Source organism: Hypomesus nipponensis, chromosome 6 (genome assembly GCF_054491055.1).
Source record: "Hypomesus nipponensis isolate SF chromosome 6, ASM5449105v1, whole genome shotgun sequence".
NCBI classification, from domain to species: domain Eukaryota; kingdom Metazoa; phylum Chordata; class Actinopteri; order Osmeriformes; family Osmeridae; genus Hypomesus; species Hypomesus nipponensis.
In genome coordinates this window covers 16,849,252-16,871,984 of record NC_140366.1, presented here as the reverse complement: position 1 = coordinate 16,871,984, position 22,733 = coordinate 16,849,252, and the positions used below count along the sequence as shown (strand labels likewise).

Sequence of the window (22,733 nt, the reverse complement as noted above, 5' to 3'; positions counted from 1 at the left end):
TAGATCGTTCTAGAAGTCTCTGCTACATGCGACCCATCTCTCTCAGCGGTTGTGCCTGGTCTGTGCTGATAAATATGTGGACTTTCAGAATCCCTTCTTAACCACAGCGGGTGATGATAATAGTTCATCCCATTTTTGTTGTTGTTTTCAGGCAGAGGTTATGAAGAGTGAGTGTCTGTGCTGAGAATACCTCAGCCTTTTTATCAACAGGACTCCAGCAGAATTCTTACAGCTAGCAGGAGATAAGGCTGGCTGGTTGCCCTTGACAACGTCTGTGGCCACTGAGGAGCCTCCAAAAGCCTCAATGCATTCCAGCAACCAGGAAGTCCTCTAATTAACCCTGCGCTGGGTTCAGGACGGAAGGAGATTCACTTTTTAATAAGATTCTGCAGCTTATATAAACAGTAACACCTTCCCCCTCCCCATCCTGGCTCATGTTCCAAACACCCAGGAATATTGCTGTGAATGTGTCTGTCCATCTGTGGTGAGGGCCAGCCAGTGTCACATTGCTGCGCTGTAATGAAACACACCAGAACAGGCTGAAGCTAGGTGGACAAAAGCTGGAAGCTTCTGAGTTTGAGTTCTTGTGTGCGTGTGTCTTTGAAGTGTATTTCTGTGTTTGAGTAATTGTGTTTCTGTAAAGTTGATTTCTGTGTTTGAGTGATTGTGTGTGTCTATAAAGTACATTTTTGTGAGTGATCCTGTGTCTTTATAAAGTATATTTTTGTTTGAGTGTGTGCAGGAAAGAAAAAGACGGAACGTATAACACACGCAGGTTGGATATGAAGTATTCACCTTGTATACATTTCAGTGGACCGCTTTTCAAACCCAAATGGATACACTGTACAGTATGACTGTTTTCAGTTAGTTTAGTTATGTCTTAATGTGTGTTCTTTAGTGTTTCTGTGTATTTATATTCATTGTTGACACTTTGTTTTTCAGGGAACAAGATTTGGCGCAATCTGTGAAAGGTTGTTCGAGTGTACAGACAAAAACATGCATTTTTTAAATCCAACCCTCTAATGCAGCTGAGCCAATACATCTGAATGACGAAAGATAAGTCATGTCCATGTTCTGAATGAGTACAGCGTTATCCGCCTCTGTTACTACTACCTACGACTACACCATCTAGGCTACTACGGAGAAGGGAGGGAATTCACTCGATGACTCACTGCCCATGACAACCCCATATCCCGTCTGAACTCACACTGCTGTGTGCGCGCACACTCACAGAGACACGCGCGCTCTGAGAAGGGTTCCAAAATGTACTGCAGCGGGCCGTTCTCCACTGGAGGGCGAGTGGTACAAGAGGAGAGGGCTTGTAGGGAGGGACGGATAAAGAGAGAGGGAGATAGATAGAGCAGCTGGAAGCAGGAGAGAGAAAATCCCGACCCGGCCTCTGCAAGCATCATTTTTACATCGGATTTAATCCGCCCCCGTCTCGACCACAATTTCACGTAAGGAAAATGCAATATTTCGATATTTTAAAACGCAAAAGAAGCATCGAATTACTGTGTTGAGCACCACTTTGCACGAAGGGACCATATTTGCGTTGTAGTTGTGGAGAACGTCCTGACATAGCTTGTATCATAACGGTAACGTTGTGAACGAGACTGGATCCTGAACTCCACCATCACTCGCTCGGCCGGAGGTCAGCCACATTCTTCCTATCGTCCAAGATCAAACGACAATCCAGATTTGAGTGTCTTCGAATAGTTTAAGCTAACGTTAGCGTTTTCCACTTGTTTATAACAAGACCTACGAGCATGGCCAATGGTGGGCTACCCTGTTTAGCAGCGGCTTCAGAACATGACAAATACATGGAGGGAAATACTGATGTTTTACTAGCCGTCGTAGCTAGCTAACGTTGGAGCTGGTTCCATCAGGACACGGTGCAGAGGCTAGCAGAAGACAGCTGGGTTCATCTTCTCATTTAAGTAAACTAGCACACTGTATCTCGTGTATGGATGCACAATTTCCGACCTTTCTTCTGCTAGCAAGTGCACGTTGAAAGCAATATACTTGGCTTATTGAGATAGTTATTGTTACATTAACCACACATACTTTTCAACAACGATGAAGGTTAGCTAACGTTAGTGTTGAAAATGCTAACTATATCTTTTGCAGGCAGATACGCATCATAATGTTCTAACTAACGTTACTGTATGCTTAGAGTTGTCATTCTGCGATGTCTACATGCATCTACTCTTCACATTTCCACAGTAGGGGATCTATTAGTAATGTAGCTAGCTGTACCCTCGACAGAACGCAACTTTTCCAGTTTATTAACAATTGTCTAGAATACTGTTATTGTACAGGGTTTCAAACGTTGGTATACAATGTGACATTTTTGCTTAAAGCGAGATGTTATATCGCGTGCATCGACCCTGTCTCTTGCGCACACCTGGCGCGAGGTGCAGGTCCGTAACACCTGACTTGTTCTCTCCCGGTCTATGGTTCTCGCTAACCTGTGCGCGCGCCGTCCTGACCGATAGCCTCCTTGTCCCAATTTCAACAAATTGTTTTGTTAGTGATTGTTTCTTGGACAGATTATTAAAAGGATTGTCCTTGAAACGAAACGCCGAATACTGTGTACAGTGAAGTTGGATAAAGAGTCATAGATTATTTACAAGAAAGTTAGGCTAAAACAACGCTCCCAGCATAAGATACATAATGGCATGTCCTAAGATAACTTAAGTCTTTGTTAAAGTTTTCCTTTAGTCGGGTAGTCTACCGGTTCAGATGCTGAGATCTCGCAATTGTGCAATAAAACAAAGTCAGGTTTGGGTTATTGACACTGTGATATAAGCACCTCCGAGGTGATTACAGAGGCAAACATTACCCTCCCTTGCACAAAAACAATCCCCTACCTGTAGCTTACACCTTCACCGTGAAGCAGTTTGATGAATAGAGGTGCGCTAAGAAGCTTAAAGGCTAACCACGGGTGTGTGGGGGTGTTTTTCGGACCAGAGGGTACGGTAATTGTTATGAGTTCAGCTTAAAAAAACAATTCAGCATGCTGATTGCTTTGTCTTGAGGAGGCAGATTACGCCACCGACAGCACTGCACCATATTGTACAGAATGTACCCGTTACACAAAGTGCCGTCTCTGGCACTGTAATGGTTCGGGTGGTGGTGCGACACTTCCCTCCAACCTGCAGCAGTCTTGGCTGTTCAGTGTGGTCTCAGAGAGTCGGTCTGTCTGACACCAATTCATTTAGTTTCTTTGAAGGGTAAAAATGCAGAGGTCAGACTTCCAGTAAAGGGTCCTAACGCAGGAGCATGTAAAAGTTATGTGTGAAGAACAACAAATGCCTTTGATGTTCTTAATTAAATAGGCTACTTTTCCCCCCAAATGACCCAGGCACAGTTATATGGCTGTAGGACAAGGTGCAGTAGACAGGTGTTCTGTTAACTGTACGAAATGGGGAAGATTGTAGATTTAAGAACCACTAAATCCACCCAAATCCTGACATTTAGTGTAGCCTGGCTAACCCACAATACCAACTTGCTATGAGTCACACAGGGAAGAATAACAAATAACAAGATGTGACTCCTGTTTGATACTGATTCGGCAGAGCAGACACTAAAGGTGGGATGCCACAGTTCTGCCACATATTTTTAGATTAAAAGTCTGCAGTTTGTTTTGGGTGTTTGTCATAATATGAAAATACCTTCACTAGTTTGAAACGTAATGGTCTATCAAGAAAATTGTCTAAAGTTTGGCTTAAGATTGATGGAATCAACTGAATTTGACTTTCTTAACGTCAAATGATCAAACAATCAACTGATGGAGAAAATGATGCGCATCCTCCTCGGTTTGTAGCTACAGATCTGTGAGATCCTTTACAAATGTTACATGTTACAAAGACAGACTGTCAAATTTCGACGTTCGTTATTTTATTTTCACTGACAAGGTTTTTTTTTTTGAAAGAACATTTTGAAAAAAAAAAATTATGAAAGAAATTGGAGCATGCCTATATAAAACAATGTACTAATAGTATTAATAATTTATTGCACAAACATCAGCATGTCTGAAGCACTTTGACAGCTGTGATCCTGTGTCTTAGGCGACTTTAACAGCTGGGTGCTCTGCAAACATGGGAGTTCCCTTCTCTGCTGTTTGTATTGTGGGTATAGCTCAGAAATAAAGTCTGCCTTTTGTTGGTTTCTGTCTGTTCATCTACAGTATCTGTCTCTTTCTCCTTTCTTTCTCAGTCTCTCTTTATCGCTCCGATTCTCTCCCGCACTCTCTCACAAAGACACACTCCAGTACACACGTAGCCCAAGGCTTGTTGTCCCTGGAGAGGTTTGCTGTTGTGGTCCTGACCTTTCATTAATTCAATGCTATGTTTGTTTGTGTTTGGTTAGAGATCTCTTTTCCCTTCATATTGACATGCTTATCGAAAAATTGTATCGTATTAAAGCAGGGGTCAGGAGTTAGTTAACTGTGGGTGGGAACCAGAAAACTTGTTTGCTGCTCCATTGCTGTCTTTGTTGCCTGTTCACTCACTCAGTCACTCACTCACATAGGCTGTGTACAGTAGTCAAACATCAGACTCAACACTGGATTGCGTTGCTCAGAAGGATTCAGCCTACATTAGCTCATCTCCCAAGTCTTTTGTTTTGACAGAGGTATCAAGTTCATCCCAGCCACTCTGTGCCTATGTGCGAGAGCGGGCGGCCATGTTGTTTCTGCGTAGCCGTCAGTCAGATGGACATATAAGGACTGAGAGAGAAACTGTGGAGGATCTAGACACTGGCGACCGACAGATCCCATTCTCTGATGAATAATGCCCACCATTGTTTGTTTGGAAACATGTTGAGTCACAGCCTTATTGTTGCAGCCAGACGAGCAGAGCCCCCATGCTGCTGTCAGTCGATATTGTAATTTACTGGCTGTTTTGCTTGGCAGGAGAGAGAGGGGCAGAGGTATGTGTCTGTCTCCTCCAGTACATCTGAGGACTACATGTCCAAAGGATGGGACAGCCACGCATCCTGCTGCCTAATATGACCACATCCTGGGATCTCCCTGGAAAATTGAATTCTCCCTCTTCACTTTTTTTTTGTTTTGTTTCTACAGGCCAAGAGAGATGAGTTTCTCCCTCTGAAGTAGGCTAACTTCATGTTGAACTGGTAAGTTTACACCACAGCTGATAAAGTGCTCTCTGTGCAGTCAAGAGCCAAAGAGCACACACTGCCCTCCATGTCAAGTCATTCATAAACATGTGAATTATAATACTTAATATGACACGCGATAGCTGATGATATACTGTGATGTATATCATGTATATATATATATATATACAGTATATATATATATATATATATATATATATATATATATATATATATATATATATATATATATATATATATATATATATATATATATATATATATATATATATATATATATATATATATATATATATATATATATATATATATATATATACATATAAATGGCTGAAGACTTTGATACCGTGTGAGAGTTAGGCATATCAGTCAACCAATAAAATGTGCCCTTTTTGGTCTCCTACTGAAGGCCAATTGTAGGCTACACAAGGTTATGTGTGTTTTTCCTCCTATGTTGTCTGCATACACTTACCACAGCTTACACAACTGTTGTTGTGATGGAAAGTCATTTCTGCAAATAAGTGCATGACTCATGCAATGAAGCCCTATGTAATACTATATCCCCTTGTCTGCTAACTCTGATGAATATGTAGCATGTAGCAATGCTAGCACTGCCATCGAGGACTAGGTGGCACGCGCAGTTCCAGTTTCCCGTTTTTATTTTATTTTTACAGGTAGAAAGGAGTAGTGGAGATCTGATTTGGCCTTCAGTCTCGTCCTTTATGTCATTCCTTTGTAGAGGAAGAATTTACGACCATGTCGGGGCAACGGCACTGCCTGCTGTCATTCCTTATTGAGCTTCCCATGTATGACAGATGTGCTGTGTTTTTCTCAGGCTTCGACGGCATCACTCATTGATAAGCAGCGTGTGTCCTTATGCTGCGTGTGCGTGTTTTAGGGACGCAGTCATAAACTTTAATGGCTCTGAAATGCGGAGTGGAATACAAGCAGTGATGTAACGTGGGCTGTGTAGCGTGCAAGCAGGCTGTCGCTAGGACTGATTAGCCCCCGCATGATTGGTGAGGGTCAGATTTATGGTCCGGGGCGGCGCCCTGGCGCGGTGGGACCGTGTGCCACCATCTGGGGGACAGGTGGAAGGTCGAGGTCAGAGCAGGTCCTGCCATTCACCATCGCCGTGGAGACGGTGACAAGTCTAGCGGCGGTCGTTGAAACACTTTATACTCAGAGGATCAACCACTCGACGTCTTGGGACTAGATCAACAAGCAGTGGCGTGCTCCAACTCCATCCTTGTGTTGTGGGTAGTGAAGTAGGTTCTGAACTGCAGTAGACCGCTTTGCTGAGCATGGCTTTGCTTATGCTGAGGTTATGAGCTGTTGATTGTAATGGAGCTAAACTTCCGTTTTGAAGAGAGAGTTTTGGGTTGCGCTGTGATAGGTTGAGAGGGTCTGGAAGGGGAACAGAAGTACACTTCGTAGATCTCATACCTTACCCCGGGGAAGGGGGGGGGAGGTGGGGAAGAGGTCTGACAACGGAAAGGGAGTGGGCTTTCCATGAACAGATGGATGGTGCAAATTCATCAAGTCAATATTTACCACTTCTGAGCAAACATTTAGCAGAATTAGCTTAGCTTATTTAGTAGAGGCAGGCTGGCTTAAGGCTGCATTTACCATTCACGAGAAAAACCCTCTGAAAGCACAGACTTTACTTGGACTGTGCGTGGCTCTAAAAATACACAGTAATGAAAGGAAAAGCTATTAGCTACTATTAATTCCTCCCTTAGAAACACACACATGCACCTCACACACAGGTCGAGTCAGAAACACATCCATCACATGCACGGCTTAGAAACACACACACAGATCTGCACTCACATTCAGTCTACCCATGGCTCAATCCACTATGGGGATCTGTACAAGCGTAATTTGCTCTTCCAATTAAACTGTCGACCTTCGCTCCAGAATGCATAACGTAACTTGGTAGCATCCTCTCCTGGATAGCTATAATTACTCTCTCTCTGATGGCTCGGCTCACTGAGTCTAACACTTACGAAGCCTGGCAGGTCAGCCCTCTTACTGCAACACTGCCCCCACAGCCCTCTTACTGCAACACTGCCCTCTTACTGCAACACTGCCCTCTTACTGCAACACTGCCCTCTTACTGCAACACTGCCCCACAGCCCTCTTACTGCAACACTGCCCCATAGCCCTCTTACTGCAACACTGTCCCACAGCCCTCTTACTGCAACACTGCCCCACAGCCCTCTTACTGCAACACTGCCCCACAGCCCTCTTACTGCAACACTGCCCTCTTACTGCAACACAGCCCTCTTACGGCAACACTGCCTTTTTACTTCAACACTGCCCTCTTACTGCAACACTGTCCCACAGCCCTCTTACTGCAACACTGCCCCACAGCCCTCTTACTGCAACACTGCCCCACAGCCCTCTTACTGCCCCACAGCCCTCTTACTGCCCCACAGCCCTCTTACTGCAACACGCAGCAAGCCCAGGTCAACTGGAGCAGAGCTCAGGTAGCTCAGATCAGGCCTTGCAGAGGAAGGGAGGGAGGGAGGGAGGGGGAGGGAGAGAGAGAAAGAGGGAAGTCAGACAGTCAGTGTTGTGTGTGTGTGTGTTGGGGGTGGGTCTTTTATTATAGAGAAGCTTTGTGCGATCGGAAGTTTGACCAAACAAGCCTGTTTTCAAAGTGTAGAGGAGCAGAGCAGGGCTAAACATGCTTCACTCTCAAACACATGACTCGCTACTGAGATCAGATGACTAGATAAACAGGAGGAATTCTGCTCCTTTCTTTTACAACAGTGCTCTGAGGAGGGGGAGGGAGAAATACATGAATAAAAAAAATAAAAACACATTCTAAGACAGCTACAGTGTTCAGTTGTAACTGATGAGATCACACAGTGACACGAATGTAAGTACCATTAATTATGCAATATTTGCTCCCCATCTCTCATCTATCTGGAAACAATTAGGATAACGTTGTTAAAATCATGTTCTTTCGCTCCACTTGTTTCAAAATTAATACTTTAAGTTATATCTGCTTAAACCTTGATTATAGTGTTAAATATTGCTGGTTGGACAACAAACAGAATGTGTAAACATGTCCTTGTAGAACTCGGGAGCCTTGACTGGCCTACAGTCCTCCGGGTGTCCAGTACAGTCTCTGGGTGTCCAGGACAGTCTATGAGTGTCCAATACAGTCTCTGGGTGCCCAGGACAGTCTATGAGTGTCCAATACAGTCTCTGGGTGCCCAGGACAGTCTATGAGTGTCCAGTACAGTCTCTGGGTCTCCAGTACAGTCTCTGGGTGTCCAGTACAGTCTCTGGGTGTCCAATACAGTCTCTGGGTGTCCAGTACAGTCTCTGGGTCTCCAGGACAGTCTCTGGGTGTCCAGTACAGTCTCTGGGTGTCCAGTACAGTCTCTGGGTCTCCAGTACAGTCTCTGGGTGTCCAGTACAGTCTCTGGGTGTCCAGTACAGTCTCTGGGTCTCCAGGACAGTCTCTGGGTGTCCAGTACAGTCTCTGGGTGTCCAGTACAGTCTCTGGGTCTCCAGGACAGTCTCTGGGTGTCCAGTACAGTCTCTGGGTGTCCAGTACAGTCCTACTGGGTAGGCTCCAGACCCCCAGTGCTGTCATAGGCAGCCTGTCAGACACTTTAACTCCTGGGCTCCTCCACAGCCGTCTTTACACAAACACTCAACACATAAATCTGTCCAGGAAGATATCATAACACAGAGGAAATGTTATTTAGAGTTGACTGAGTTACTGAAACTAAAGCAAGCAAAATCGAGTGCACTCTAAATCAATTTTTGACAAATGTTTGAAATCCACAGTTTTTTTTGTATTTTCTAATAAAACATAATCTAGTCTTGGTATTAGTACTGCTGCATGCAGAGTAACAGACAGACTGATAGACAGCAGAATGATAGACATCCATAGAGTTACATCATATAGCAGTTACACAACAACAAAGCACTGTGCCCGATTTTGACACACACATAATGGACAAACTGCTGTATACACTTTTACGCGTAATCATTGGTTCTCACAGTTGCACACACACTCACCCCCTCACATACACACACAACACAAACATTCACCCACACACCAATTTATGGGTTGCAGTTCCCTGTGCTGGAACCACCCCCAAGCCAATTAGCTGTAGAAAGCCACCCAAACACTGGTTTGAGAAGCAATGCCTGTCGCCTTTTGTGTGTGTGTGTGTGTGTGTGTGTGTATACACGAGTTGTGTTTCAGTGTCGGTATGTTCCCACAGATCCTACAGTCTACTGTACACCTGATTTAAAAGATGAAGGTAGAATTGCAATAGCTTGATCTAGCACTTACCTACGAAAACAGGATTTCCACAGGATTAATTAAAACAAGGTTGTTGGTTTGCATTACGTTGAACAGAATCATTGTTTGAAGTTGCCGCCGACAGTGTTGCATTCTCGTGTTACTAAGTGTCACTAGGCCGGTTTCACAGCAAAGAGGAAAAGAAGAAGTGCTGTCTGTTACCTATCAGGTCACTGTGGCACCCTGAGTCCCCCTGAGCTAATCAAACCTGCTAATAAGATGTGTGCGTGTGCATGCGTGTGTGTGTGTGTGAGGGGGAGAGCCCCAGACCTCATTTCCCCTCGTTAGTGACAGTCTTACCTGAGTCTCCGAGGGACAGGGAGTGATAATGCTTTCTCGAGAACATCTCTCTCTCACTTTCTATCTATCTATCAGTTTGATCTCACTTTCTCTCTCTCCCTGCTTCTCACACTCACTCAATCTCTTGAGTTTTCTATGAAAGGGTAACAGTAAAGGATGTGGTTTTACATTGACAGTCTACAAGCTTTCAGTATGAGTGCACATCCTCAGTGGAATTAGCTATTAGAATAAGATGATGCCCCACCCAGCAAACAGGATCTGGATTCTTCCAGATACTGAAGTCTGGCAGCTTTTGTGCTGAGAATTATATCATGTGAGCTTCTGTGTGGGTATCTTGAGGTAAACCTTTTATCTCCCCAGACCCTCTACAACTGAAACCCAGCGCTGTGATGCTGCCTATAGTGTTCTTTAGTGTTCTCATGTGTTCAATATTGTTCTATAGTGTTCTCATGTGTTCTATAGTGTTCTCATGTGTTCTATAGTGTTCTCATGTGTTCTATAGTGTTCTCATGTGTTCTATAGTGTTCTCATTTGTTTTATAGTGTTCTATAGTGTTCTCATGTGTTTTATAGTGTTCTATAGTGTTCTCATGTGTTCTATAGTGTTCTATAGTGTTCTCATGTGGTTTATAGTGTTCTATAGTGTTCTCATGTGTGCCTCAGCCAGCGTTCCTTCTGCAGGTGCTATAAGGAATATCAAATTATAACTCTTATTAAGATGACTCCCCCCCCCCACCCAGACTATAGCAGGCTCTGATAGAAACAGCCCCTACCCACCCAGACTATATAGCAGGCTCTGATAGAAACAGCCCCTACCCACCCAGACTCTAGCAGGCTCTGATAGAAACAGCCCCTACCCACCCAGACTATAGCAGGCTCTGATAGAAACAGCCCCTACCCACCCAGACTATAGCAGGCTCTGATAGAAACAGCACCTACCCACCCAGACTATAGCAGGCTCTGATAGAAACAGCCCCTACCCACCCAGACTCTAGCAGGCTCTGATAGAAACAGCCCCTACCCACCCAGACTATAGCAGGCTCTGATAAAAACAGCCCCTACCCACCCAGACTATAGCAGGCTCTGATAGAAACAGCACCTACCCACCCAGACTATAGCAGGCTCTGATAGAAACAGCCCCTACCCACCCAGACTCTAGCAGGCTCTGATAGAAACAGCCCCTACCCACCCAGTAGCTGCTGCAGTGCAGGTTTATCTGTGTCATCCTTAGGATGCTGGGTTGGGAAAGAAAGCTTGAAGATGCTATCCAGAGGAGATAAGCAGCCCTACGTTGGTGTTCACTACCCAGAGCCCAAACTGTAAACATGGCTGTCGTAATACCAAGTCCACTTTAGATCCCTGACAGATTGGGTAGATGGAAGAAGCCTCTTCGCTTGTGTCCTGTCACCCTCGACACACAAATGAACTCCAGCTGCTGAGTTGTGTGACTGCCCGGGAGAAAGGGTGAAAGGATGTGTTGAGAGAGGAGCGCGACCCTCTCACTTCTCCCTCCATCCCTCCCTCACGCGCCCACGACTCTATGTTTAGAAAAGCAATATTCAATATGGTGGCCCGGTGACCTGGCAATCGACCTTCTCACAACCCTGGCTGTCCTATGGGAAGCTGCCACCGGGTAAAGGGCGGGTCGAGGGGCTCTGAGTTTCTCAGAGCAGGGATCCAATTGGGAGCTTGCGTAAGAGTTCCGCAGAGGGGATGTCGGAAGATCAGAGTTCTGATTGCGCACTGTTTAATGTGAAGCTATTCACACAAATGACCCAGTACGCTTCTCTGACCCTTTGTTGTCATCTTTCTCGAAGTATTTGTGTAGATGGTTAGAGTTCTGGAGTGACAGTCACTCTGTCACAAGGCAGTGAGTAGCAAGCAGCCTCTACATGTCCCTGTCTCTCTCATTTACATTTATGCATTTAGCATACGCTTCTATCCAAAGCGACTTCCAAGAGAGAGCTTTACAAAAGCATAGGTCACTGATCATAACAACGAGGTAGTCCCAAACACTGCAAGCAGCCAAAACATGAAGCATACGTTGTGAAAAACTAAACAAGTGCCAAAGGGAAGACCCATAAGAGCATGCAGTTATAAAAGTTACAAATTAAAACAACAAAAAAAGTGCAAGACTGTACCTGTAATAGAATAATCAACAGTAAAATATTTCACAGCGAGTACAAGAGTTCAAGAGTTAACTTTGTTATTACTAACCTAGCAACAAGTCTGTCAATAAGAGTCATTGTGATCCTGGAGGAAACTAACATCAGGTCCAATCAATCAAGCATTCCTAAGTGCCGTTGTACTCCCGGAACAAGTGCGTCTTGAGCCTTTTCTTGAAGGCGGGGAGACAGTCAGTGTGCCTGATGGAGGTGGGGAGCTGGTTACGCCATTGGGGGGCCAGGCAGGAGAAGAGCTTGTGTTGGGACCGGGCAGTCTTGAGCGGTGGGACCACCAGGCGGTTATCTGAAGAAGACTGTATGTGACGGATGGGAGTGTAAGGATGCAGGAGAGACTTGATGTAGTCGGGTGCAGTCCCGTCCACTGCTCGGAAGGTCAGTACCAGGGTCTTGAATCTGATACAGGCGTTGATGGGTAGCCAGTGGAGAGAGATGAGGAGCGGGGTAACATGGGAACGTCTCTCCCTCTCTCTCTCCCTGTTTCTCTCCCTGTCTCTCTCCGTGTCTCTTTCCATGGGTCTTTCCCTGTCTCTCTCCCTGTCTCTCTCCCTGTCTCTTTCCCTGTCTCTCTCCTTGTCTCTCTCCCTGTCTACCTGTCTCTCTCCCTGTCTCTCTCCCTGTCTCTCTCCCTGTACGGGACAGTGTGACGGCTGTCTCGGCTGTCCCTGTGTGCTCCCATGATTAGAGCTGCTTGCTACTCCCTCTCGTTCTCCTCCCGGGTCTAAATCCACCAGCAGGATTAGCACGCTCTTACCTGCTTCCTCAATCAAGGAAATGTCTGCCTCACTACTGGATGTCACCTGGAATAACACAGGGAGGGGAGTCTAAAAATACACCATGTTGATTGAGAGAGAGGGGTGGGGGTGGCCTGAAGCGAAAGATTCCCCAATCAATCTGGCTGAGTGTCACCCCCTAGCCCTGGCGCTTGAAGATATTTTCAGTGTTTGATGTGCGGTACGCTGGAACTGGTTCCCCATGGGGTTCAGACCTTTGAGGTATGCAGTGTACCAGTCAGGACACCCTGCAAAGCTGTCTGAGCTGGTGTAAAGATAGTCCGCTCAGTCTTAATGTCATACCCTCCTGAGAGCCAGCATTGTCCCACGACATCTCTCTCTCTCGCTCTCTCTCTCTCTCCCACCATCTACCTCTCTCTCTTTCTCTCTCTCTCTCTCTCTCCCTCCCACCATCTACCTCTCTCTCTCTCTCTCCCACCCTCTCTCTCTCTCTCTCTCTCTCTCTCTCTCTCTCTCTCTCCCACCATCTACCTCTCTTTCTCCATCTCTGTCTTTCTCCCACCCCATGTTATGGCTCTGTGCCGTGTTCCCACCAAAACACTCTGTGTAACATAAATATGTTCCTACACCGGGACATTCCTGCCCTGTGAGGAGCAGCACTCCAGGCCGAGTGGAGAATCCACTCAGCAACAACGCTTGACATGTTGAACATATCCAGTTGTCCCTGCCCTGCAGGAGGACAGAGCACCGTTGACCACACAGAGAGCGGGCGCGCAGGAAGGAGAGAGAGGGAGGAGGGGAGGGGGGAGAAGGAGAGAGAGAGAATGTGAAGAGACGGGAGAGGTGGAGGTGCAGGGGTGGAGAAGACCGGAGTGGTGGGTTGTCTCGCCTGCTCCACTCCCGTAGACACGGCGTCAGGTGACTGATGCCCCCCCCCCCCCTCAGTTCCAGCAGTGTGTGAGCCAGCTGTCATTCATCACGCGAGCCAGGCTTCCTATTAAAAGTTTACTTAGCAGGAGACAGACGTATGATTAAACGTCTGCAGCCCACAGCGCGTAGGAGGAGTGTGTGTGTGTGTGTGTAGTTCTGATTACACCTGACGGTGTAGTGTCCCCCTGGGGGCAGCACAGTCATCATCAGTAATGAGAAGTGTTATTACAGTGATAGAATAGCTCTGCATGGGTATGGGTATACAGTGGATCGGCACAAATCACACCCATCAACCGCCCCTCTCTCTCTTCTCTTCCCTCCCCTCCTCCTCCCCCCTTACAGAGTGGCCCAGTGGTGTCCTTAGCTCCCCCCCCCCCCGGTTCATAGCTTCTCCGTATATCTGGTAAGATGGAGACCTACACACTGCGCTCTACAGCGTTCCCACACACTCTAGAACATCGATGCACAGAGAGTGCCCCACTCTCTCTCTCTATCGATGACCACAGAGGCAGTCTGTCCTCTCTTTCTATCTCTCTCCCTCTCTCTCTCTCTTTCTCTCTCTCTCTCTTGTGTAAAAATCCTCTGATGGATTTAGGCAGGCGGGCAGGACCACAGCAGGCGCCCGGCGCCCAGCTGCGTACGTATCACACACTGCTGGCCTCGCCGCAGCTGGCCTTAATGCCTTAGCTGCCCGCTGAGCCACAGCCGCCAGAACCACAGCTGCCAGAACCACAGCCTCCAGGCTTGAGATGAACCTCTTTAGTGATGCATTGATTGCCAATCTCCATCAGGACACATTTTGAGAGGGATAATGTACTGTGCTGTACACACCACGATCCCCTGGACGCTGTGGAGACAGAGGTTCTCCCGCCTGTGTGCAGCCTTGCTCTGTGAGCTTGGTTAAGCCTCACTGCTGGTCTTGTCGGGGGGGGGAAACGTGTTACTGGATGAGGTACAAACACGTCAGGAGCTGGGGAACATAGAAGCATTCATGTTCAGTGGCTGCCCTGAGACAGGAAGCAGGTCCCATTGCTTGTGTTTGATCCATGTTGATTGGACCAGATAGAGAGACTTGTCGTTGTGGAATCCTACAGTCACAACTTGAGAGAGTTCCACTGTAGTCCCTACAGTCACATTAAGTGCTTGCGTGGTTTACGGTCTTAATCAGTCAGGATGTGGTGTGGTGTATGTATGCGGTGTAGTGTAGGTTTGCATTGAGTCAAGTTTGAGAGTGCGTTCCTTTCAACTTTAAGTTACTAGTCTTTTTCACTCGCACCCTAAATCGCTTTTATTTTGGAAGTAGAGCGCGCCTATCCTTACAAGTGTGTGTGTGTGTGTGTGTGTGTGTGTGTGTGGGGGGGGGGGGGGGGTACTTTTTACATGGTGTGATGTGATGCTGATTTTATCGGTTTTCCTTAGTCTGCCTCGACCTGTGTGTGTGTGTGTGTGTGTGTGTTTGTTTAAGAGCTAGGCTCCTTGTCCCCTTGGTTGGGAGAGAAAACTCCCTAGTGTGATGGGCTCTATAAATACACTGGGATCCCACTCTGAGTACTGCTACCAGGAGACTGGTGTGTGTGTGTGTGTGTGTGTGTGTGTGTGTGTGTGTTTACTGTATGAGAGAGAGAGAGAGAGATGGATGCAGCCAATCAGTCCCTGTGGCTAGGTTGAGGCAAGCAAGGGGCTATTACTGGCTGGCGGGGTTGCTATGGAGACCAGTGGTGTCAGAGAGAAGCAACATCTGTGCGCTGTTTGTTTGTTTGGACTTTAAAGGTTCACCCTTTATCTCTCTTTCTCTCTCTTTATTTTCTCTTTCCTCATTCATCCATTGCCTGTTATTATTTTTATAAATAAAAATGATGATGACAGTCATGTTCTCTTGTTTTAAGTGCAACTAAACATCGGTAAACATATTTCTGATCTGCTGAACTTCTGTGCTACACATAATCTCTCTGGTAATTAACCAGCTCCAGACACCCACATCAGGTCACTTTCCAGGGGCTCTGGGTCTGGGTTTACCCCAGCGGATAGCTCAGATTCTGGGGAAGCATTTAACCCCTGCCCCCTCTCTCTCTCCATCCGCTCGCTGTCCCATCTCTATAAGGCCATGTTCTATTTCTGCGGCTGGAAAAATATGCTCTATTCTCCTGGCTGCTATATCTGCAGGTCACCAGGGCAAAGTCAGCTTTTTGGCCAAGTCCTCTTTCATAGGTACTTATTTGGGCAGCGGGGTGAATTCTGAGCTATCCCCGTCTCTCTCTCTCTCTCTCTCTCTCTCTCTCTCTCTCTCTCTCTCTCTCTCTCTCTCTCTCTCTCTCACACACACACACTCACACAAGTCCTTGTGCCCCCTCAGCCGGTGTGGGGGAAGGCCTGTGAGCGTCCAGTAGCAGGCCATAGCATGACTGCTCAGTGCTCCCTGCTATTCTTAGTCTGTCCAATAACACCCAGGCCTGTGTCAGACCCTCTAATGACTGTGCCTGGGGGTGGCCATGCTGGGACTATCTGAGGGATCATGAAATCCCCCTTCATCTGGAATTCAAACTGGTGGACCAACTGTTTCTGCAGGGTCAGGGATGCCAACCAGCTTTCCCTGTGTGTGTGTGTGCGTGCGTGCGTGCGTGTGTGTGTGTGTGTGTGACTGGGCCTGTGTGTGTGTATGTGTTGTTAGATAATAAGTTAAGCTGTATGATGCCTACATATTTCCTACATATTTACAGTAAAACAGAGCCACATGGTGCAAGAGTCTGCATTCCGAGTGAGGCTGAACTACGGTCACAGTTGAGGTGGGGAGTTTGGCTGGTGTTCACAGTCAGTGCTGACTGAATTCTTCAACTGAGAGAGATGCCCTTTATCGCGTACAGTCGTTTAAAAATAGACTTTTGATTGGGCCAAAAACCCATAGAAACCCCAAGAAGAAGGAAGAGGAAGAAATGAGAAGGGAAGTTTGGAGTTTGTCTTGTCCTCTGTGTGGTGGCGACCCCAGACCGAGCAGGCAACAGATACTGGACCTGGATAGGGTCCTCATGGTCCTGGTCATGGTACCAGTCCTGATACCAGAACCATGGAGCTTGTGGTGAACCATGGGGGGGGTGTCTGTCTGTCTGTGCCAAGATAACTCTTCTCACACATTAGACCAGGCCTGTTTTCCCTCCTTTACTAGGAATTATATAAAGTGTAGAGTCAGGGGGATAGGAGTCTGAGATGGCTCGCTAGGTTTTGGCCATGTTTGGGCAGGCTCAGTCAGGAAACATAGGCCTTAGTGTGTGTTCCAAAACCTCTGCCCCGTAATCTGCTCTAATTGAGACCATTAGAGAATGTCACACAAACACACACACACACACACACACAGAGAGACATATGCATGCACGAGCGCACACACACACACACATACACACACTTAGGCACTGTTACACATGCAGTACTACCACAGTGGAATTTCTCCCCCCCCCGCATTGCTTTAGAAGATTCTTAATCTGTTCCACTTCAAGTTGGTAGATGAGAACGTGGTGGTGTTGTGAGGGTAGTTGTGAGAAAGAACGGCTCCAGGGAAGTTGACGGATGTTCAGTGTGTGTGTGTGGTGCGGTAGCTGCTGTTCATGCTGGAGGGAGTGTCAGCGTTGGTGGAGTTTGGACCTAAGGCAGGTCAGAGACGGCTAAGCGTGCTAATGTGCTGGACTGACCTCTCATTACACCAGGGGAACTCCCTGTCCCTCCAACTCACACAGCACTGGAAACACATACACACACACACACACCATTCTCAGAGGTCTGTAAACATGGCTGATACGGAATGCAGATAGCCTGGGGACAACCCTCCACACTCCACCCCTGCTTTCACCCTCCTCCTCCCCTCTCCCACGTCCACTCCTCCCTCCTTCCCTCCTCTCTTGCCCTCCCATGGAGTGGCCTCCCAGGACTCTGTCTGTGCAGGGCTTTGGGCCAGACTCTCACACTGATCTGTTTACCGCTGGCGAGACAAGGCCTCTCGTGAACAACCTATACACACATGCACACAAGGTACACAAGTGACACGCGTGTGCAAAGACAGGGACACGCTCGCACACACCCACAGACACAGGACACTGTAGCTCATGTGAACAGCCAGCTATTTGGCGGCGGCTAATGTCTCTATGAAAGGCCTGTCTTTTAGGCCATGTGTTAAGTCCTTTGTATAACCCTCTTCTGCTGAGGCTGAAAGTGAATGGCTATATATAGACCTCATAAAGGGAGGGAGAATGGGAGGGGGGAAGGCTGTGTGCTCTGTCTTTATGAGTTCATTTGCTCTCTTCGTCTCCTGAGTCATTCAGTGCTTTGGTCTGTGTGTGTGTGTGTGTGTGTGTGTGTGTGTGTGTTCACTCATTCAGTATGTGTGCGTGTGTACTGGAGTTACACTTGTATTATCTTCAGTGTGTGACCAATGGACTGCTACTTTCCATAGCAGGGATGATAGCTGTATAAGGAAGTCATGACACTACTTTAGCAAAGAAAAGTTGGCTTAGGAAAAAGTCTTTATTTTGGTCAAGGTCAACAAAACCCTCAAGGTGAAAAAACGTTTTGTTCTTGTTCCAGCTCATAATACGTTTTATGCGATTTAGCAATTAGGCCTACTCATCCGAGTACTTCAGAGGCTGGGAGCTGGTTTCGAGGATAATACAGCAGTCCATGTTAACATGCAGGTGTAGGACTGAAGGACACCATCACAGATACAACGGTCTTACTCTACATAGAGAGTATGTGCGGTCTGCACCTGGTCTCAGTGGAGCTGACATCCCCTTTTCACTCTTAACCTTGGGGGAATTCTCTAAGGTGCTCTCTGTCCCAAAAGTAGGCTTTGTCTGAGGTGCGTGTAACAGAGTTAGAACCGTGAAACTCGCTCCTCAGGTATGTAACAGGCCACCCGCGTCAACTAAGAGCTAGCTTTTCTTTGGCGTAGTTGATAGTGGTTGCGCTTGGAAGTGGAGAAGTGGCAGGTTCGACTCCCCGTGGGGGTGAACATTGGCCAGATACCTCTGACGGATACATACCCGTTACATGCGCACACACCCACACAGAGATGGGTAGTCTAATAACTTCGAGTAGGCTACTTATCGCATAGTGGAATATAGTGTCATAAACATAAAGCCATGTCAACAGTTTGGGTGATCTTCCCAAAATGACAAGTAGGCTAACGATTTACTTAGGATACTATGTTGCTGCCCTTCAAGCAAGAGGGAACATGGGTTCAAATTGTAAGTTTCAAGCTACATCGACAATTACGAAGGTAAGGTTTATATAACTCGCAGAGTAAAAGTAGCTAGCTATCACTAGCTATCTAGCTAACGGATTTGAGCAGTAACATCAGGCCTGTGGTTCTGAAAGTGGGGTCCGTGAACCATAGTCATGGGGTCTGCAAAATAATTTGCCATAAATTATAAAATAGTAAAATTATGCAGTATCATTAAAAAGTGAAAACATATAAGGCAAAAGAACCACACGGATCATACAAATAGTTAGATTTAAAAAGGAGAGGAGAGGAAGCTGAAAATTATTATTTTATATTCGCTCGACCCCCCCACCCCACACACACACCACGACCGCACACCATCCCTTCCCTACTGTTTGACTTGCATAAACCGTCACATGAACAGATGCAATGCAAGCCCTGTAAAACCGGGTGGCTCGTTAGCAACAAGTTAAACACAGTGACGGGCTAGGTCACCACACAAACACATTCACACATCAGGTACAGGATATCCTAGTTAAGTCGTATGTGTGTAATACTGATGTGATGGGCATTCCGGCTCTTTTTCGTGAGCCGGCTCGTTTGACTCAGCTCACTGAAAAGAGCCCGCTCTTTTGGCTCCCAAACGGCTCTTTAAAAAATACATGTTTTATATGTGTGAAAACAATTCGAATTAAATTATTAAATGAAATCATACTCCACCTTAACCACAATGGCCGGGTTTCCCAGATTCGTTATGAAGCTCTTAACGCTGAGGTCTTGTTGGGATCTTAAGATCTTAGAGATCTTGCTGTTCTTTGAATTAGTCAATTATTTTAAATACAATTAAAATTCATTATTTAATATTTCATAATCATTTAATTTGTATAGGATATGTTAATGTATACAAATAGAGTCGGCTTTTCAGATATCCAGCCAGCTCCCGATGTTCACCTACAAGAGCCGGCTCTTAGAGCCTCTACGCAAACGACCCATCACTAGTATGTAAGAGTGTGTGTTTACTCTGGTGTGTAAGTGGATATATGCCCTTTCCACACTCTGGTAAAGTGCCTAAATTACATACATAAACAGAATCTACAGACAGGTACATTGATTTTAGGGGCATTTACAGATTGCTCAGACACCGAGATCTTATGGGAGCCATAAAAACACATTTGAATCTCTCATGTGGTGCTCGAGAATTGGTTAACCGAGCAATTATGACGCAAGGTGGTAAAACCGGCGTTTATGGCACGACGTTTCCAGGGGAAGGACTACCGTGTGAGACAGTAAGTAACACATTCAACCTAATATGATTCCGTCTGATGGGGTTTGTTGTAATCTGATTAGTTGTTGTAACGTTATCGTCCATGTCTTCCGTTCCGTCGCTCCTCTCCCGTTAAACCTTGTGACATGAACAGACTGTGTTTTCATGTTTGTCGAACCAGGAATAATGTTCTTGAATCCTTGTCACAGAACGCTGATTCACCCACTTAAACACAGTTTCGCTTTTGTGTGCACATTCACCAAAACTGTATTACTCAATACCGCATTTCAGTTCGTTCAGCGCAGTCAGATAGGAGCCCTTCCTTCAAACAATATTCCAGCTTGACCGAAACACCCTCACTTTCGAACTGGCGGGACCCTGAGCTATTCCCAGGAACCGTCTGTTCCACCCCGCCGCCGCCGCCGCCGACTTTTCACCAGTTCTATGTCCCAGCAGGTGTGTGAAGCCTGCTCCGCTGCAGGTCGCCCCGGTTGTGTTAACGCTTCACGGGGCTGCAGACAGACCGGGCCAGGGACAGCCAGGCCGTGCCTCACACTGGGTACAGTCTGGCCGGAGAGAGAATAATTAAAAGTGAGACTGCCCAGTGGTAGCGATGGCTTAAAACGTTCATGACAGGCAAAAAGTACTTTATTATCAACGCTCAAAAAATCTGCCCGTGCTGTTGTACAACTGATTTCTGTGAGCTGAGTATAGGACTTATAGGCTAAACATCATATAAAAAACGTAACGGTAGACCGATGGCCAACGTTAAAGCATCAATAAGTTTATTGCTCAAATACACATCTAATAATGAGGCTTTTTCATGATTAACATCATTTGAAAGTGCTAAATAGCCAACATCTATGGAAAAATATAAATAGTTTGTTGAAGACAGGATTTTTTATTTTATTGTGCCTATAGTCTCTTCATATTTATTGACTTAAAATGTATAGGACAATTCTAAAGTAAAATAGTCACAGTGAGTACAGTCACGATTTCCTTGTCTTTCTGTAGCATACATTATACAGAAGCCAGTGTATGACATACATTGTCGACAGTCACCACCAAGATCAATATGCTCTGTGGACACAAGGCAGAGAGGCTGGATGTAGCAGGATGTGGTGAGGTGGAGAATGGGCTGTCTGTCATTGTCAGATGGCTGAGCGGTGAGGGAGTCGGGCTAGTAATCAGAAGGTTGCCGGATCGATTCCCCGCCATGCCAAATGATGTTGTGTCCTTGGGCAAGGCACTTCACCCTACTTGCCTCGGGGGGAATGTCCCTGTACTTACTGTAAGTCGCTTTGGATAAGAGCGTCTGCTGAATGTAAATTCCGCGACAGACAGAATCTCCAGCCCTTCGGAATGACAGGTGAAATAGGATAGAGTGGTTTAGCAAGGTGGGAAATAAACCTGTTGTGACTGTGGCTGTAAGCTAGCTTCTCTACAGCAGTGTTTCCTTAAACCCAGGTCTGTGATACGAGCACCAGTGTGCAGAGAAACTCCTGCAGGCACACAAGAAAATATTCAAATCAGTTTTAAAATTGTGTATTTTTAAAGGACACCAGGGCTGTTTTGGTGGGGAGAAAACATGTTCTAGAGATATTCAGCCGTAGGTCAATTTGATCTTCTCTGCTGGTGTCTTCTGAGGAGGAGGTATCTTTGGTGTTCCTCTGTGAGCTTCCCTGGAGGAGTTTTCCTGTTCTCCTGAGGGAAGACTTGTCAGCCCTAAGGCAGGGGCGCCGCCAGGAATTTTGGGCCCCATGAAAATGAAAATATATATTTATATTTTTTTGATGATTAGTTTTTCTATTTTTTGGGGCCCCTGTCAGTCAGGGGCCTGTAGAGCCGTCCTAGGTTTCCCCCCCCTATATGGTGCCCCTGCCCTCAGAGATGGAGCCCTCAGGGATGGAGCCCTCAGGGATGGAGCCCTCAGGGATGGAGGGATCAGGGATGGAGACCTCAGGGATGGAGCCCTCAGGGATGGAGGGATCAGGGATGGAGGGATCAGGGATGGAGCCCTCAGGGATGGAGGGATCAGGGATGGAGCCCTCAGGGATGGAGCCCTCAGGGATGGAGCCCTCAGGGATGGAGGGATCAGGGATGGAGACCTCAGGGATGGAGCCCTCAGGGATGGAGGGATCAGGGATGGAGGGATCAGGGATGGAGCCCTCAGGGATGGAGGGATCAGGGATGGAGACCTCAGGGATGGAGCCCTCAGGGATGGAGGGATCAGGGATGGAGGGATCAGGGATGGAGCCCTCAGGGATGGAGCGCTCAGGGATGGAGGGATCAGGGATGGAGACCTCAGGGATGGAGCCCTCAGGGATGGAGCGCTCAGGGATGGAGGGATCAGGGATGGAGGGCTCAGATCTGGGCTCACTCAGACTGGCGGCTCTATTAATACCACGCACCTGTAAAGTACCATCCTACTACCCCCTCTCCACCTCCTCCTCACCTCACCTCCTCTCTTTTTCTCACTTTTCTCCAATTGTAGATTATCCTCTCTGTCATCAAGATCTTTTCTCGCTTTCCCTTACTCTCCTCCTCTTGTTGCAACATTTTTCTTAAAAGTCCATCTGAGTCCTGTTCGATCTGTGGCTTATCGATCACACAGCCCTCGTCCGTGTCGGACAGAGAGAGAGGAGATG

At 46.7% G+C, this 22,733-nt stretch overlaps 1 protein-coding gene across 3 annotated transcripts in view; it reads left to right on the top strand.

The window, feature by feature from the left end:
* The first annotated feature begins 1,268 nt into the window (after window positions 1-1,268).
* Window positions 1,269-22,733, top strand: part of plcb4b (phospholipase C, beta 4b) — a 54,441-nt gene continuing 32,976 nt past the window's right edge. For 2 of the 3 annotated variants that reach the window (XM_084699445.1, XM_084699443.1), the window contains exons 1-2: window positions 1,269-1,457; window positions 5,084-5,136. The gene's annotated coding sequence lies outside the window, so the exon portion shown is untranslated. The remainder of the gene's footprint in view (window positions 1,458-5,083; window positions 5,137-22,733) is intronic. The other variant, XM_084699444.1, reaches the window with a different exon arrangement.